This window comes from Crocodylus siamensis, chromosome 5 (assembly GCF_052110815.1).
Source record: "Crocodylus siamensis isolate JL-2025a chromosome 5, ASM5211081v1, whole genome shotgun sequence".
In the NCBI taxonomy this organism is placed as follows: domain Eukaryota; kingdom Metazoa; phylum Chordata; order Crocodylia; family Crocodylidae; genus Crocodylus; species Crocodylus siamensis.
The window spans coordinates 61,860,624-61,879,549 of record NC_143399.1 but is presented as its reverse complement, the minus strand read 5'-3'; positions in this window follow the sequence as shown (position 1 = coordinate 61,879,549).

The following is an 18,926-nucleotide window of genomic DNA, read 5'->3' as shown; positions in this document are numbered from 1 at the left end:
TTCCAGCCCCTAACAACTATAAAATCCTTCATCAGGCTGAGGAAGCACATGGAATTGGTCGGTGCTCTTCCTGGATAGAATAGAAGCCAGAGGCCAGTATGCATTTGAGAAAGCCAGGCAGTGTAAATGTAAATTGAAGCAGTTAATGGGTAAGAGATGGGGTGGGAGGGAGGGAGAGAATGTAGACCTGGTGATGAGAATATAGCTGGTAAATAGTAGAGAGGTTACCTGGGATATCACATATTAGGTAGGTTATATTGTGTCATAAATCCAATGTGTATATTTAGTCCATGTTTTTTTGTATCCAGTAGGTTGGTAAAGTGAAGTTCATAGGTTTGTGTGCAAATGTTTTTTTGTAAATTCTCTTTGAGGATTAGAACTGAGAGATTGGAAAGAGAGTGGTTTTCTTGTGAGAAATGTATTCTTGTCTTTGATAGATTTTCAGTGTGCAGTCATTCTAGTGCGCAGTTATTGTTTCATTTTTCCTACATATTTTCCATCTGGGTATTTAGTGAACTGGATGAGACATATTAAATTTCTAGAAGTGCAGCTCTAAGATCCAGGAATATTGATGGTTCTGTTGTGGGGTGTGGTTATTATGAGGGTGGTGGAGGTACGTTGGCAGGTTTTATATTTCTTGTCATGGCATGGTTTGGATCCATTTGGTGTGTTTTGGGCCATAGGAAGTTTGCTACTAGTGATGAGGTTGGCAAGGTTTGGTGCTCTTTTAAAGGCTAGGATGGGTGGTTCTTGGAAGATCTCTTTAAGAACTGGGTCTTCTAGGATGTGTTGTAATTGTTTGAGGATTTTTTATATAAGTTCCAGGGAAAGATGATATGCCATTACTAGTTGTGTGTGATTCATAGGAGTTTTCTTTCTATACTGCAGCAATTCTTCACGTAGTATCCAGAAGGCTCTTTTCAAAGTATGATCAATCTCTCTGGAGGAGTTTCCTTGTTGTTACAATCTTTGAATTCTCCTAAGCCTGACAAAGGGTGTATGTATGTGCTCAAAAGCTTGTAAATAAAGGATTTTTTTGCTACTCTTAATTGGTTTAATAAAAGATATCTTCTCTTACCCAAGGGTTTTGTGTATCTCTTTTTCTCAGACCAACATGGCAAAACAGATCCCTTGTTGAGTGAAAGCCCTTCTAAGATTTGCCACATGATGATCTTGGGTGTTCTCCTCAGTGCAAATTTTGTGGAATCGGAAGGGTTGGGATATTACAGCTTTTTGGTGTATTTAGGGTGATTTCTTTTTGTGCAGATATGTACGTTGGTCCATGGGTTTCTTGTATATGGTGGTCTGTATTTTACCATTCTGAATAGTGATCATAATGTCTGTGACAGGGCAACAAGTCTGTCCCATCACAAAACTCCAGGGGAGTGAAGGGAAACAGAGAACTTACCTTAGCAATGAGTCTGAGGAGAGAAAGGGGCAGGGATACCCAGATGTAGGAGAGAGGGACCTGGATGAAAACAAAAAACAAAGAATAGCATGTGCAGAGGGAGCGGGCAAGAATGGCAGCTGCATGAGAGGTAGGAGATGGCAGGAAGGATTTAAAGAGGATGGGAGCCCAGGATTAATTCCTGAAAAGAGAAGAAACCCAGAAGAAATATGGAGAGACTATAATTCAGAGATGACAGATGGCAGAGAGAAGAGAATGGAAGAAGAGTCTTGGAGAGAGACTTACCTGGGAAGCTGAAGTGAGGGAATGAGGGAGACATCTGAATGGTGAGTCTGATACTTGAGGATGTCTGGTATAAGAGTGGATGAAGATTAACAAAGAGAAGAGAACCCCACATTTTGATATCAGTAGAAAATACAAGGAGGCACAGGATTGCCTTTTGCTTGGGACCCATGCAGAGGAGAACAGGGCAAGCAACCAAGAAATTGAGACCTCCCAAAGAGAGAGGGAACTAAATATATCTAAGATGTTAGCTGTCTAGGAGAGACCTAATAACTGCAGAAGAGTTATTTTGCTGAAACACAGACATAGTAACTTCTTTGTCTCTCAGGACCGTATTTATTTTCCATCAAAGTCATGGCAGGTGAAAAATAAAGGATATTAACCACTTCATATTAAAACGAGAGATTGTGATTATTTTGCGGGTGTAGCTTAACTCTCAGTGTTTAAAAAGGAAATGTTGGTGCTGGAGTATTCAAGAGGATAGAGATCCTGCAGTAGACTCAACATTTAGTGGAGAGCCAGCATACTGACCATTGTAGCATTGTGATCTGTATTATTAATCAGATAAGCTGCTGAATTTTAGCAAGGTGTGGATCATTAATTGTAAATATGAGTTACAGTAACGAGGCCTGGGAATCATGACTACAGGGGTTATTATGATTAGGCCTGTGCCTGAAAAGCTGAAACTGCAGTGCTCTGGGAAATCACAGATGGAATAAGAGTCAGTTGTAATAATCCCATTAATATCAATAGAACCACAATTTGGTACAACTACTATGTACATATCCTTTCTTTAAAGGAAAACCTTTGAAATGATCATAGTATATGGATAAAAATTAAGGTCATTGAAGGGAACAAATGAATGTAAAACATTAAATAAGCCCCTGTTATCATATAGCTGGAAGGCTGTCTATAAATAAGATGTTCAATCCTGCTAATCTAATTACTTATTGAAATCACTTACAATAATGTAAAAGAACTAAGCAGCCAGGGAGTAATAAAACTATTAAACCAATAACTGAAAAGCAAATAAGACTACAATTATTCTGATCATACTCTTGCATATTTCCCTTGATTATAGCATTACACTCCAGTCTAAAACAATGCCTTCAAAACAGTCTACTTGTAAAGTAGTATGGTATAATCTCATCCATGCTATTTCTCAGGGCAGTCAAGGAGATATGGTAATAAGAACAAAAATAGTCATTGATTTACCATGCTAAACAAAATTTTTGTGCCCACATTTTCCATTTCACAACAAGCAATGGTACAGCTTCTCATCAGGTTACTATTAGTTACTGGGGAGGTTTGATTTGGCACAGCTTGTATTTATAGCAACTTCTTCCTATGAAAACAAAAATCATTCTTCATTGTATGTTTGCTTTTGCTCCATTTTGTGACTTGATGTGCTGTCAGATAGTATTTTTTCTGTACTGTAAATCAAGTTATTTTATATATTTTCAAATTTCTTTTCTTAAAAGAATGTCTAATCCAAATGTATTAGTATATTGAAGTGAAGGGGACAACACAGACCCAGATAGGCTCTCTTCAGAGCTCTTCGTTACTGTGACTTGCCCAAAGATGCTTGTCTTGTTACCTGAAAATGTTCAGTTTAAAATAAAAATAATGTATAAAAATAAAAGAAGCCATAACTCCAGAAATAATTCAATTCAGAGGATGGTAAGAGTTAAAAGCACTTAAATCATTTACAAAAATCAAAGAACATGTTTTGATATCCCATTTAAGCAAAGAAAGCAGTAAGTATAGATATGATATGTGAAAAGTGTGGATATAATATGATTATCTTATACCTTTATAACTTTAGTGCCTGATCATTTTCAGTGCAGAATATTGGGTAAAATCCTAATGCTGTAGACTAGTTTTTTTCTCAACCTTCTCTGACTCAAGGCATCACTCAGAAAATGTTAGCTTTTAGTTTTCTCTCAGTTTTTTTTCACTATAGAAAAAGAATACAGCATTTTTTCTACTGCAACAAATTCAGAAATACCACAAAAGGTCAGAATTCTTTGAATACGATGAACTCTGATTTGAAGTCATTGTGTTTATCTTGTAAATCAGGCTTGTACACCTAACAGGACTAACACTATGTGGCATCCCATGGAATCCTTGAATGGACATCAAGGTCCCCCTCTCTGGGTACCATGAAACCCTTGTTAAGAATTACTGCAATAGACAATAGGGGTTCTACTATGAATTTTAATAGGGCAGCATTACTAAAATCCCACCTCTTTTACTGTACTTAAATTTGAAATTGTCTGGGGCCATATAGTGCAAGGATTTAATCCCAGAAACATTTGCTGTTGTATATAGGGTTTACTAATTTGAATAATTCCACAAGAATCCACAGTTTACTTACAAACTCAGTTTCCTGACTGCATGGAGCCAAACATTTTCAACCCTTTTTACTAAATAAATTAGCTTCTGAAACTGTCGTGAACATTTCCATTAATGATGTCTGAAAATTAAGGATCGCTAGTATAGACCTGGGCCACAAATGGCCATTCATTTCTAGCAATGGAAATTTTCCACCACTACAAATATTTCCAGGAGAGGGAGCAGTACAGGTGTTCAGTCTCCAACTGCCCACTTTCCCTTGCCCTGAATACCTTCCTTAGACGAGGGCAATCCCAGTCTGGAGAAAGCATGGGGAGCAGGGATGCACCAGTTCTCCCATCTGTGGGTAGACTAAAGCAGCTAGGCAAAGCTCATACCAGGGACCCCAGTGTGAGGAGCAGCTGCTCTTCTGCTCAACTCCCAGACAATGGGGGTAGGTACAGAAATTACACAAGCTCATACAAGTAATCAGAAACAGGTCTAAATCTGTAAGAGAACAGAAGTTGAGTGCACTTAGACCAGTTTCAAAATGGCAGAACCCAGTTTAAAATAGACCTGGATGGGTGTAGTATCAGATTTAATCAGTTTAGGTTAGACTGGTCTATTGAACTTGTCTTCTATATACCCTCCAAACTCAAGTTATGTCACAGTATCCCGGCATCGCAGGATGCTTTCTGGCCCCCTGCTAATACTCTCTCACAAGGTGGGTAGGCTAGCTTGCACCAGTGCCCCCTTGTTCTGGATGAACCAGTCCAACCTTACCCCTGAGCTTTCACAGGTTGAGGCAGCAATGCCTATGCTGCCCAGCTTGTATCCTGCCTGCACCTGTCAGCCCATCAGGGGTGTCGGGGAAAACCGAAGGATCGGGCCCCAAGGTCACGGTGGGCCGGGGTGGCAATTAGATACGGACAGGTGGGATTAGCGGCATAGAGTCTGGAGTTAGGGACTCGGAGCGGATTGAGAAAGAACAGGTGAATTTATTTGACTTACGCTTCAGGCGTAGGCAGAAAGGTCTTCAGTTACAGTTTTGAACACAAACAAACAATTAACAACAAAGGGGTCTGTTGGCCCACGAGGTTCAGTCCGAAGACCTAGTCCCAGGGCTGGTCAACAGCTCATAAATGGGGATCACAAACAACAAAAACGAACTGTAACACGGTGATGATGAACCACGTGACGCCAGTCCACAGCAATGGACAAATCGGGTGGTCGTATGAGAAAGCCGAGGTCAGTTGGAGGGATGAGCAGAGTCGTAGTTGGTGAGGAAAGCCAAGGTCGATGATTCAGAACCGGGTTAAACAAAGTCCAGAGGGTGATCCGAAATCGTAAGCCGTTAATCAGTTCGAAAGGTAAGTCAGGAGCCAGATGAACGTAGTCAAAAACCGCAATACGAAGAACTAAGCCACGGAGCCAAAGGAGGAGATCAATAGGCCTTGAAGCCTGACTCAGAGAACAGTCCCTGCAGCAGCAACCTCTGTCTCTGGTCCACGCGATCTCCCCCCGAGGGAGGGGCTCACAGAACTTTTATATCAATTTGGTAGCCAATCAAAGTGCTCTCCGCAGAGAAATTTCTAGTCCGATTACCTCATGTCAGGTTCTGACTGAGCATGCTCTCAGTCAGGAGCTGACACAATCTGAGCATGTGTCTGTGGGGAAAGTAGGTCAACAATGATTGACAGCTCCGCAGGTCACCCAGGGGGCAAGGACTGGGTGAGCCTTGGAAATTTCCACTCACAGCTTCAAACCGCGCATGTCAGTTTAACCTCTTCTGTACTGGCAGCATACTCTCAAAAAATTTCCATGACAAGGGGGAATGGAGCCCTCTGCCTAGGCTGTGGGCCACCCACAACCTGGCACCTGTCTAGCTGGAGGGAGCCCTGTACGATAAGGGTTTCCCCCACAACTGGCTGGGTTGGTTTGCCCAGCTGCACCCACCACCAGTCTGATCTGGGGGCAGCGGAATGGAGATCCTCACCCCAATTCCAGTGTCCCAACCTACAGTGAGTAAGGTCAGGCAGGCTGACCTGGCTGGGCAGTGGGGAAACCCCTGCAATATGGGACTCCCCCCAGCTCGGCAGAACCTGAGTTCAGGGGACCCAGGACTGTGGCAGAGGAAAGCCCTCACATTGCAGAGCTCCCTCCAGCTGGACAGACCCCAGCCTGGGGGAAGTATGGGAACAGGGCAGAGGAATCTGTTCCCCTCTTCCCCTTCCCTAGTATAGCAGGGCTGGGGAGAGATTCTGTGTTGGCTGCCTTCTCCGTGCAGCTGACAGCAAGGGGCTTGTGGCATGTGCCAGGCTGCCAATCAGGGATGGGATGGCCCTTGCTTGCCTGGGCTGAAGTGCCCTTGGCAATGTCTGGCAAACTGGGAGGCATGAGGGAGTAGTGCAAGGGTCCACCTGCCTTCCCAAACTGAAGAGTGAATGTGAATTCCATTTGCTAATGGTCCAATGTATGCAGCTTAGAGAAACCTGTGAAGAGTGGATTAATTCGACCTCAGACTTTTTGAATGTCTGTACTTGGCCTGGGAGATGAGAGGACTGAACAGTATTTCAAAGCCCTCACCCCCTGCTCACACCAGAGACCCCATTGTCAGAAGTAGACAGAAAGCAAGCAATAACAGGTCCTTCCCTTCCCTCCCAGTTATGGAAGAGGCAGGAACAGCTTCCTCCTGTGCCATCTCCAGACCAGGGTGGCCCTTATCTGGGAGAGCCAAGGAAGCCTTGACTCTTCCCAGGAATTCAAGGAGGTGAGCAGCAGCTTTTTTCTCCTACTTTCCCCCGATGGGGCTGACTCCAGTCTCAAAAGGTGTTTCCCTGCTATTCAACCCCTCCAGGTCCTGGGAGGAGCCAAACGATGTAGGAGTGTAGAGGCATTTGTTTTCCTGGGGAAAAAAAACTCTTTCAGGATCAATTTCCAGGAGCCAAAACAGACTTTGTTGGGGGGGCCTGGGAGGTTGAGAAATATTGTTTGAATACTTATATACTCATAGTTTCTTCCCAGAGAACTGTGGTTCCCCTGGTAGAACCAGAATGCCTGTATTGTGGCCACAATCACAATAACTGGAAGAAAAAATGAATGTCTTTCTCCAGCACTATGTTCTTGATGCTGGTGATGTAGGTTTGAAAAGTAGCGTTTGTTCATCATTTGAGTGATGTTTGACAGAAAATGTCAACAATTATTTTCAATGCTATTTTATGACTTGTAAGAGATTAGAAAACCTGATGATGCTTTTAAAGGTAGTATTATTGCTGAATATATCCTGTCCTGATTCAGAAAGAAATGAATATGAGATGGAGTAATAAAGGTATGCAGCCCTGTTATAAGACACGAAATAGGGCAGTCATTGCTTCTTGCACATAACTACCTGTCTTTTTTTTTTTAAGAGTTGCACATCTTTGTGATTAAATTTTAATTGTAAATTAATTACCTGATACGTAGGTTGTGAATATTGGTATGGCTTCATTTGAAATCAGTGATGAAAACTTGATTTATACCAGCTTAAGATAAAATTATAAAAAGAGATGGTGGAAAGAATTTTTAATATCACCATAATGTACATTAAATAAAACAAGGTGCTACCTCTTAATGTTTTGAAGCAATCATCTTATTTACTTATCCAATCTTCAGTCTAAATTTGAATCTTCCTTGTGTCATCAAATGTCACTTAGGGCATGAAGGAATTTTCTGAATATTCTTGATATTGGTAAGGCCTTTACATTTGCCTTGTGAGCAATTCTTTTTTGTTGGTTGCTCCAGCTGCTTGATATTATGCCTACAGATGTTCTGGCTTCATTGTTAATGTATTCAAAATATTTCCCTTCTTTCTTTTGTGCGGGTGGGGAGGATGATTTTAAATATATAGAGTTGTTGAACTCCTCTGAACCACAGGATTTGTTATAAATAATTTCTATTGTTAATACATCATCTTTCTAAAGATGTTAAGACTATCTGTCATATGGACAATCTACATTTTTTAGTGTACTTGTTTTGAACCATGAAAGTTCTTCATGTTATCTGTCTACACATCTTTTCCCCTTCTCATAATGAATCCACTGGCAATGCCAAATAGGAGATTGCTTATGTTGAAATATTCACTCAAGTATGTGTTCACTTTAATTGGGCATGCTAGACCCTGTTATTAAGCCTTGAAAATGTGAATTATTTTTGTTGACATACGATAACAGTTCAAGATGTTCCTAAATGATTTGTGTGAGTGAAGTTATTAAATGTTTTCTTGATAAGCATTTTATACTCATTTTATGTTTTTTTCTTAGAGCTAAAGCTGGTCAAACCATGATCTTCCAGGTCAAAATCCAAGCTAGGCAAAAATATTTTAATGTAGTCAAATTCACATTTTCCATTTGAATTCATTATTTCATTTTCTTTGTAGTCTATTTATAAATTATTGTGCAAAAAAAAAACAAACAAAAAAGTCGTCAAAACTTAGTCTTTGTATTTATCACCATTTCTATTAAATAAAACATTTGTTTTGTTTTATTTAGTTTTTAAAGTCTCATCTAGGGGTCTTCTAAAAAGGCCTCATGGTTACTCAAATCAATGCTATGTTCACTTGCAGTATATTATTTAGTCATTAGGTCTGCCTATACACATGCAGAGATGCTGCTCCAACGTGCTGTAATTACAATGTGTCAGAGCAGACTCAATTAATCAAGTCTGCTGAAGCATAGTAATTATCATGCTCCAGTAGATTCCAGAGTCATATGTATCAGTGTCCCTGTGCTGAAAAATGGTGGTGGAGGTGCTTTAACTAAAGCTTGTCCAATAAGCTCCTGTACCCCACCTCCTGGATCAGGTCTATAAATGCCCTAGATGTTCAAATTTCATATAAGAATTTTTGGTAAGATGTGACCTCTGGGGAGACAGACTGGGAATGCAAGCTATGTCCAATTTTATTCATAGGTTTATTTTTCTTTTTAAAGGAAAGGCCACCTGATATCATTTTAGATATCAGGGGCACACCTACATGTGCAATTAATGTGCATGAATAAACTCTGGAATTTATTGTTCCAGAATGTATGGCTTCTGGGCTCACCATTCACACACGTGCCCAGGACCTCACTTCATTGAAGTGGGTCAGAAAAGCCCCAGTTAGCAGGGGACCTGGGGGGCCTTCCTGCCAACTTGGGGATATCCCCCGTTTCAATGTGGAGGGGTTGGCTGAGGCATGAAGGTGCACCAGTGTAGCGCTAGCTGGCAGACAGTCCCTGCACTTATGAACCCTTGTGCCTCAACCAGCTGGGACAGTGTCTGCACATGCTGTGGAGTAAAATAAAAACCAAAGTTGTATTTACAACTACTATCCTGCTGTGGAGTTCATAAATTTACTGAAGCTTAATAAGGCCACACATGTAGACACACAATGTTTACTGAATAGCCAGTTAGTCTACTGTGCAGTAAATGTCTTGTGTAGGTGCACCCAGGATGAAATGTATAACTTTGTATTTCATGAGTCTGAAAGAATGTGGGGTGTGAACAGAACACATGATGGAATTATGGTTTTATATAAGTACTTTGGGAGCAGAAATTAAGTCTAACTAATAAAGTTATTCAGTTGGGTTCCATTCACAGCAAGGTATTTAAGCACTTTCTTACTGTTAACCACATGCATAAGTATTAAAACAAAGCCTTAGTAGACACCTTATGGTCATGTATTTTGGGGACTGCAGCTGAGCATTCATGTATTTGGTTGATATCAATGGGATTTTTTCACCAGTTCTGAAACTCAAACATGGAGATGCCAAGGTTGAGAAATGTTTTTGGAAAAGGAGATGATATGGGTTTCTTTAGGGGTAATAATAAAGCAGATATTCGTATGAACTTGTTCCAATTCACACTGCAGCCAGTAGTATTCAGTCACTAAGGAGTACATCCAGGGCCAATGCAAGCCATCTACTCTGTCCTACTGCCCATCTCTGGCACACCCAACTGGAGGGAGTGGAAGGTTTCCTTTGATTAGTTGTGGACCCAAGACCAAGAGGAAAGCTGCATAGACATGACCAATCCTTAAACTCCTGTTCTGCCACACTTACTCACATTGAATAACTCATTCTTCTGCCAATAGTCCACCTGAAATCAAATGAACTGACCCAGAATCACAGCCTCAAAAATGTATTTGCAGTATATTACAAAATAAATAAATGAAGATGCAGAAAACGAAGATGCAGAAAACATTATTTGAACAGTGCTAGGTATGAAGTGCCCTCTCTTTCTGGTTACCCTATTCAGATAACACTTCTTTCTGGGTCTGACACTCTTACCATGAGAGCTTTTAATGAGGCAGTCACAGCAAAGTACAAAAAAATAGATCTTGCCACAGAAGTAGTGATTAAGGGCTTTTCAGGAGGTAGAGCTAGTATAAGTACCTGTACAGAGCCAACAAAAAAAAATCAATATTTTCTGAGATTATATATATATATCTTTACAGATGTTTCATAAATAGGGAACAAGTTTCTACAAAAAATGTGCTCGTTTTCAGGAATGCAAATCTCAAATTTAAAATTCACTTTTCCTTGTCTACTTCTGATTAATTAACATTGAGAGTGTTGGCTTTTGTGGTGTATTTGCCCTGTGTGTTGTTAAATTGGTCAAGTAATAATATGATAATGTGAGTCAGGTGGTTATAAGATACACTCTGCCTCTCCTCAACAAAAGGAGTGAGAATGAGATATAGCCAAGTGTCCTTCATGCTAATAGATGTAATTACTTAACAGTAACTACCCTCTGTGGAGGTTCACATTATCATAACAAACTCTTTGTTGCATAGAAGATATATACATATACATACAACTAAAAGGTATATTTTGTGTGTGTATATACATGCGCATGTGTGCATGCACATGCTCAGGTACACATTATATTAGTCCACATATTAAAAGACTATTTCACTGTAAAATCATACATTAAGGGATCTGAATCAGTCATATGAATGTATTCCATGACAGAATTAGATGCTCAATGGGTATAAATTAGAGTAGATAATTTACACAACATATGGACATGGATGACCATCTCTTTGGCCAAGAGTCTTAATTTTGTTTCATGTTGACTGTGTTTTTAAATTGATAATTTGTTTCTTTATATCTCAAACAAAGACTTCCTCAAAATAATGAAATCTAAGTAGTAATGTCATTTTTCTAGCCCCTTTTGCCTGTCCAAAAGCATTTTAGTAATATAGGCCTGCTCCTGAAAAAGACTACTGCAGGTGTATAATTTTTCCTTAATTGAACTGTTCACAGGACATAAAGGGTGTAGTTATATCTTACATTTAGCATGTGCTAAGTTTAAGAAATTCTAGGCTGTGTTAAAGTTAACTTGCAGTTGCACATTAAGGATTAATACTGTCTTTAACATGCACTACTTTGACCTGCCATTAGAGAGCTGGCAAGCAAAGGTGTGCCTGGTGCTCTCTAGGGCCGTATAGGTCCAGAGACGGGATCACAGCCTAGATCAACCCCCTGTCAGTTCCCCAGTGACATCCACTGGGCCTGCATCAGACTTACCAGGCCCTGTCTGCCTATATTGTATCCTCGCTGCCCTTTGCTAGCCTGGATTGGGGCCCCACAACCTCCCTGATCAGACTCGCCAGTCCCTGCTGACCTGGATCAAGCCCTCCATTGGCACAGATTGGGTTCATGGCCCCTTGCCAGTCCAAATCAGATGCAGAACCCTCTGCTGCCACAGACTGGGCCTGCCAGCCAGGATCAGGCTCCCCTTGCCGGCAACTTCCCACTGACCTGTGGCTTCAGGCACTTTCCCAGGGGAGCAGTCAGGCAAAGGGAACCTACCAGCCACTGCTGCCGGTCTCTGGGCTGGGATAAACCCAGAAAGCAGAGATGAAAGTGGACAGGCAGGTTCCTTCTCCCCTGCCTTCTCGTCCAGGACATTGCCAGCAACCACAGGTAAGGGGGAATCCAGGAGAAATGATGGGGATGGGGGATGAGCTGCAATGGCCTAAGTGGGTCAGAGCAAAAGCCTGGAGGGGTGGGGAGACAGAGAGGGAGCCTTAATGGACAGAGGAGATAGAGCAGGAGCTTTAGGGGCAAGGTTGAGGCCATAAGGGAGCACTGGGGGTGGGGGGGGAGGGGTATTTAATTCTTAGATTTAGGTATCCCCTGGCTGCCTCCACTGTCACTCTGGGGAAGGACAGACCTGGAGGACTGCTCCCAACTTATCTTGTCCCCATAGACCAGTCTAATGTGACTGCAACATGAGCTGCCTAAGACAATGTAAAGATAATCCTTGTAAGAATCAGACACTCTCTGAGATGCGCAGCGGGCACTTAGCTTGTATTTTGCGATCCTAATGAGAGGACACTCTTGTTTTAAGAGCTCTTAACACATCTTAAATATAATGTGTGACAACACCCATAGTAAAGCACAAGTTTATGGGTATGAGTATACTATAGGAGTAACTGTGGTATAATATAGATATACCCAAGCTAGTGTTATTTAAGTACTAGGAGAGTCTAGCTACAGCAGCATGGAGCTCAACATGGGCTGTTAACCCTTTCCGCACTACATCATAAATATGCCCTTCCTCTTTGCATGATCAGAGCCTGAGGATCTGATGTTGCTATTATATCTGCACACAGTCAACAGAAGTCCACCTTGTTACAAAACACTGCCCGTGAGGCTATGATTGGAAAATGGCAAATGGGCCTCAATACCTCTAAGAGGGATTTTCCATATATGCAATGTTTTTATGTATAATGTATACAAAAAGAAATAACTGATGTTTTGATGTATTAAGTTCAAAAGTGATTTTTTTGTGTATGTGTAGCAATTACTTTTCTTAGGGAAAAGCATTTCAAGAAGATACACCCTAATTTATTTATTTTTAATGTGAAGCTACAACATTCATTTGGTCCTTGGATATTTTCCAAGCTGTTTTCCTAGCCCTAAGTGCAATATTTTCTTTAGATAATGTATACCAGCCAGGCTGTATTTTTTAAAACACATTTGTTTGCTATAATACAATTTTCTCTGATATTTGGCATGGAATAACTCATAGTCTTTCTTTTTCATTTTGTTCATTGATCATAGTATTTTGAAACCACTTAACAAGAACTCTGGTTCTCTTCTTCTCAGATTATATTTCCTGGATGATTTAGCAGAAATAGAAGTTCCTCTTCTTTTTGAGGCCTGCATTGATGATCTGAAACACGAATCAGGGGAGTGACAATATAATATTAGCACTAATAATGAATAACATCCAGCTCTGATGCTTGGGATTTTATTGCATATAGTTACTTATTCTGCACATTTCATAGATGGATGCCTTCTAAATCATTTTGCTTTTCAATCAATGTAAATACAAACTTTTTATTTATTATTATGGGATGTGCTTGTCTGTTGTTAATGATAGGCATCAGAAAGAACATATTTTGCAGACTTTTTATGGCAGAGACCCTGGCACAGCCAGTGAGATAGATGAAGTGCCTTTCTTTCTTTCAAAATGGCCACCAACAGGAGTGTTTGCGCAGGGCACTGAGATCTTCTCCCTGTTTTGTAAGCCTTTCTCCCCATCTTGCCTTGTTTTCTCTCCCCCAGACAGTCTGACCCGTTTCCCACCACAGCCCCCCCACTTTTCATTACTTTTTCCTGCTTTTTTTGCCCTTTTCGCAGCCCTTTCTCCTGCAGTCACCTTCTCTCTCTCCCCATCTCTTCCCATCCCTCAGGTTGTGTTTTGTTTTCCCTCCCTCTCCCTGCAGCTGCTCTGCTGCTTATTGTTTTCCCTTCCCTTCCCTGCTACATTGCTTACCTTGCTCCTCTCCCTGGGTTTGTTTGCTCTCCAGTTTCTTTGTTCTCTGCCAGGGCTGCCCACCCCCCACCCCTCTGGTTCCTTGCAGGGTTAACCCTTTTTTTGTTGGAATGGCTGAAGACAGCACAGGCAGTTAGGGGCTGCTGGGGCTTAAGCCCCTCTGGACTGGAGCCTTGGTCTTTGGGTTTGTGCCCCTCCCTTCATTGAAGTGGAGAAGTGTGCTGCTGCTGTGGGAGTACACATAGGCTGCAAAAGTGTCTTCTATGCTGTCTGGTTGAGTTCAGTCCCCATCATCTTCCTCAGCTCCCTGTTTTAGTGCATGAGGTTGTGGTGGCAGGTGTGTCTGTCAGGAATGTTTTTTGCCTTGCAATGCCCCTAGACACACCATCTGTTCATGTGGTAGCCTCAAACTTGCCTCCATTTCTCTCAGATGATAACCTCACTAATTGCCTTTGCCAGCATGGCATAGTTACAGGGCCAGTCCATATCCTGCTGCTTGGCAGCAAGGTCCCTGACCTCTGGCATGTCCTATCCTTTGAAAGGCAGCTGTTTATGCTTCTCAACAGGGAGGGTTGGGGTTTGCCCCACTCCATGACCTTCCTGTTTGATGGACAGCATTACAAGGTCTACCTCACCACTGGGGACACCTCATGTTTTCACTGTGGTAGCAGGTCCCACCTGGCTACCCAGTGCCCAAAGAAGAGGCTAGCCATGGCAGAGCCATCTGCAGCTGCACCCAATGGTGCCTCATCTAGGTCCAGTGCAGCAGCCCTGCCCTGTTGGGTGGTGGGGGAGGGCCTTCCTCCCAGTCACTCCCCATTTCATCGGAGTCAGCTAGCTTTGTGGTGTAGGAGCCGCCCCCCACTTCCCTCCCCCTCAGGGGAGGATTTGACCCCTCCTACTGGGAAGGGCAAGTCCCAGAAAAAAAAGGGGTCTTTTAAACCGGCCTTGTTATCCCCTCAAGACCTCCCCACCACTTGAAGGGAGGCTGAGGTTAGTGAGCAGCCCCCCCCCGGCACCTCCTTGGAATCCTCCCCAGACACTGTAGTACTTGGGGTGTGACCTGGGGGTAACGGAAGTGGTGGTGGAATTTTCCATTTTTGATATGCTGCCACATAAGAAGCTTGTGTAGAGCAAAGTGACTGAGCTATGTTAGAAATATATACCCTCTCCCTTCTCATGTCCACCTGAACTAATGCAATTCCACTTCCAGGAAATAAACTGTAGATTAAATTATTCTGCCCCCCAACTCTCAACTCCTTGAGGATGATGAGGTTGATATGGAGGTTGGACCCTCTGAGAGCCACAAATGGCTCCAGGAGCAAGAATACCTGGCCCACAAGAGCGCCCCACTCAAGAGATCAAGGACTGATGCCCCCCCACAGCCATCTCAGAGGATTTGCTTCCACAGGGCCTTATGCTAGGATCCTGGTGAGGGGACAAATGCTCCTCCTGGGGCTTGGTACCTCTCAGTGCCTGACATGTATAGCTCCTCCTCCTCAAGGTCAGATTTTGATTCTGCCTCTGAGGAAGAATTAACAGAAGTCCTGCCTCAGAAGGTAGTGTCCTCCGATTCAGCTAAGGTGCTCCCTCAATAGGGAACATTTCCACCGTGGAAGCAGAACCTGTTCCTGCTTCTGAGGAACCTCCCTGTGGCAGTTACTCGATTGAAAGCCTTATTGAGTTTCTAGACCAGACAAAGCACCACCAGAGGGTTGCACAGCATATACATAAATGGTTCCAGAACCTGAGATATTTGTGGTGTCTTCTAAGGCCACAGCGGTGGCGCTGCACTCCACTGTTGGGATGCAGTGATATAGTTTTCACCTAAGCAAGCTTACAGGTGATGTTGGGCACTTGTTGTGACCAGCACCAGCTAGCAAACTGTATGCCTAGTTTTTTTTCCCCTGTCCTGCATGCTTGCTCCTCTCTGCTGTTCCTCTCTGTTCCCTTGGCTTTGCCTGTCCCCATTTTCTACGTCCTTCACACATGGCTGGCACAACCTTTGGTACACTCAATGCCAATGGCTATAGAGACCCTGTGAAGTGGATGACACTCTTTGATTTCCTTTGCCAGAAAAAGCTGGACATCATCTTTCTTCAAGAAACTCATACTGATGCAGCTAGTCATACCAACTGGCATGCTGCCTGGACAGGCCATATGGTCCTGAGCCATGGCACCTCTCGCAGCGCAGAAGTGGCAATCCTCTTATCGGTGTAGCTGATGCCTAACTAAGCAGTAACTCAAGAGGTCGTCCCTAGCTGCCTGCTAACTGCTTGTATCACATTAGCACAACATTGCCTCATCCTAATTAACATCTACACACCCATGCTTAATGGACTTGCTGGGCAAGAATGGATAGCCTTCTTTGAGACCCTAGCTAGCTTTTTGAGAAGTGCAGCTGATGGTGATGACCTTCTCCTCCTGGGAGGGGACTTTAATTGCATGGTCAATGAACAGATGTCTCCAGAGAGCTCTTTCCACCACTGCCTGTTATCCTGGCCATGGATAATGATCTGAGTGGTAGGTCTGGCACTTTATTGTCTCTTCCCATGCCTCCTGACAGTGGTGCCAGGATTTGCTTTGACATGCTCACCCAGAAAGCCCTGTACATGTGGGTGGTTTGTGTCCACCATGCTCGCATCCTTGCCATGAAAACTGGCATGATGTGGAGGCGGCACCTACTGCCAATGGTGCTCACACCAGCTCACCCTGCATGACACATAATTTATAAGCTACCCATTGCCAAACAGACTGGCAAACTCCACTGGTGGTTTCTGCATGGGATACTGGCCACCGGTACTCTTGTCCACCACATGGACCCAGCTGCATCAGCAACCTGTCCCTTTTGCAAGAGGTAGAAGAGGATTTATTCCATGCCTTTCTTGGGCACTCCCGATTACTACTGCTTTTTGCTGCCCTTGGTGCTTTGTTACAAGTGCTAGACTTGAGCGTCTTGTAGGCTAGCTTTTCATTCTCTTTCCCATATTGGGTGGCAAAGGGTGGTGTCATCTGCCTGGCCAACTTTCTGCTTGGTCAAGCCAAGATGGCCATCCTCAAGAGCTGCAGGTACTGGCTTGCTGGGGCCAGTTCTGATGATGCCCTACAACTCTTTCAGTTCTTGGTCCAGGCATGCCTTACACTGGAATTTGAAAATGCAGTCCTCCAGTGGACAGTACCCATCTTCCAGGTGCATTGGGCTATTCAGGGGGTGTTCTGCAGTGTTGAGGGTACCTTTTTAGTCCCTGCACTGTGATACTGCTTTCCCCTTCCTGGGGTACTGCCAGAGGTCTGAGCGGGCTGTTGTTGAACTAGTTGGTTTTGTTTTTAGACTGAGGGCAGGCCTTGTGGGCTGTAGTCCTAGGCTTTGTCTGTTGCACCTGGGCCCCTGCATGGGTGGTGGTGTTTTTTTTTTGATGGATTGTTACCCCCTTTTACCCTTAATAAACTTTTATAAAAAGTATGTCTGTCTGTCTGTCTTTCTGTCTTTTGTCTTTCTTTCTGATGTTGACACATTTTTAATAAAGTATTTTAATAAATAGTCAGTGATTCAGGTCTGTGAAGACCCAAGGTACATACAGACATTGCATTTAGATTGATCTAACCCTAGTTAGGTCAATCTGAATGGTCTTCTGCATGGATATTCAGAAGGGTTAAATCAGGCAAAAAATGGAGGAGGTGAACTATCTTAGCCTGGGAACAGGTTAGTCCGAGTTATCAAATGCCTGTATGCATTTGGAGTGCAACCCTGGGGCTGAGAGAGACAAGACATTTTCCCCAGCCCTGGATCTATACTTTTCCCACCCCCATCCCTGAATGGTCTATTTTTAGCCCTTTCACCCCTCCACCTCCCACATGGACAGCTCCCCCTGCCAAGCCACCTGTAAACCCACTAGGACTCCCAGTACTGGCCATCCCTTTCCCCAAACCTCATTTACTTAAATTAGGCTCCTCAAGGGGCTCCCAGCAGTGGCACACAGCTCTTCATGCCATTCCTGGTCTACATTCATGCAGCTTAAAGTAAGCCTCATGATCATAGACCAGGGGGTAGCAAACAGCTGTATGCACCCCCATTGTCCAGCCAGGATCCATTAAAGCTAATAGAGAGACTATTTGTCCTTTGACTTCAGTAGACTTTGGACTAATTCCTAAAATGTGCTATTCATTCCTAGTGAAATGTTCTTCTCATTGATAGTCTTCAGTATTAGACTTATCAGCCAAGATTGAATCTTCCCAAAGCAATTTAAAAAAGATAATGAAACATTTTAATTTCTCATTAATGTGTTTCCATTGGCCCCTATTCTTTCCTTCCAGTCTCAATGAAATTAGATCATTATTTCTCTCTAAATTTGTTCTTAAATTAAACTGTTTACAAGAAGGAATTTCTACTGTACCTTGTTCCACCAACAATCTATTAAGTACAGGGTAAACAAAGAAAATAAATCATGAGCAAACTGAGGCTGCTGTTGATTTAGTGAACTTGTAATTTCTTATAGCTTGTGTTATTTGCAAGTCTCAGTTCTTTGCAAATAGTGATATACTATTATAATATTTTAACTTCCTATAAAGCTCAGAGTGGGCAGGCAATATAAAGTTAGGACTGACAAGTCAGAGGTATGGAACTTATTCAAAAGGCCAAACATTCTCACTCCAAAAAAGGAAAAACAAAACAAAAAATGAATTTCTGGACTATCTGAAACATGTATCTAGAAGTTTATGTCCTTGGTAAAAATGATATTGTGTATGTGTGTGCGTGTATCTATATGTGTTATAAAACACAAAAAAATATTTTTTTGTTATGCTATACTCCCTGAAGAAAGAAACAAGTCTTATTTTCGGAATGGCAAAATGAAGAGAAAAAGATTTTTTCAGCCTGAAAAGTGCATGGAGGAAGGACAGAGTCTAATTTTCTTCTCATTCACCCTCCCTTTCCAGATTAGGCAAGAGATGTTGTTTAAACCTTTTCACAGCCAAATTATGTACTTCTGCAGATGTGGTAAACAGAGGGTAAGTAAACTGAAGATTAGGTTCTTTTCCTGCTCCAATTCAGCTGTGAAAGGGCTAAAACTGTAGCTGTTTTTTACACACCAAGGAGGAT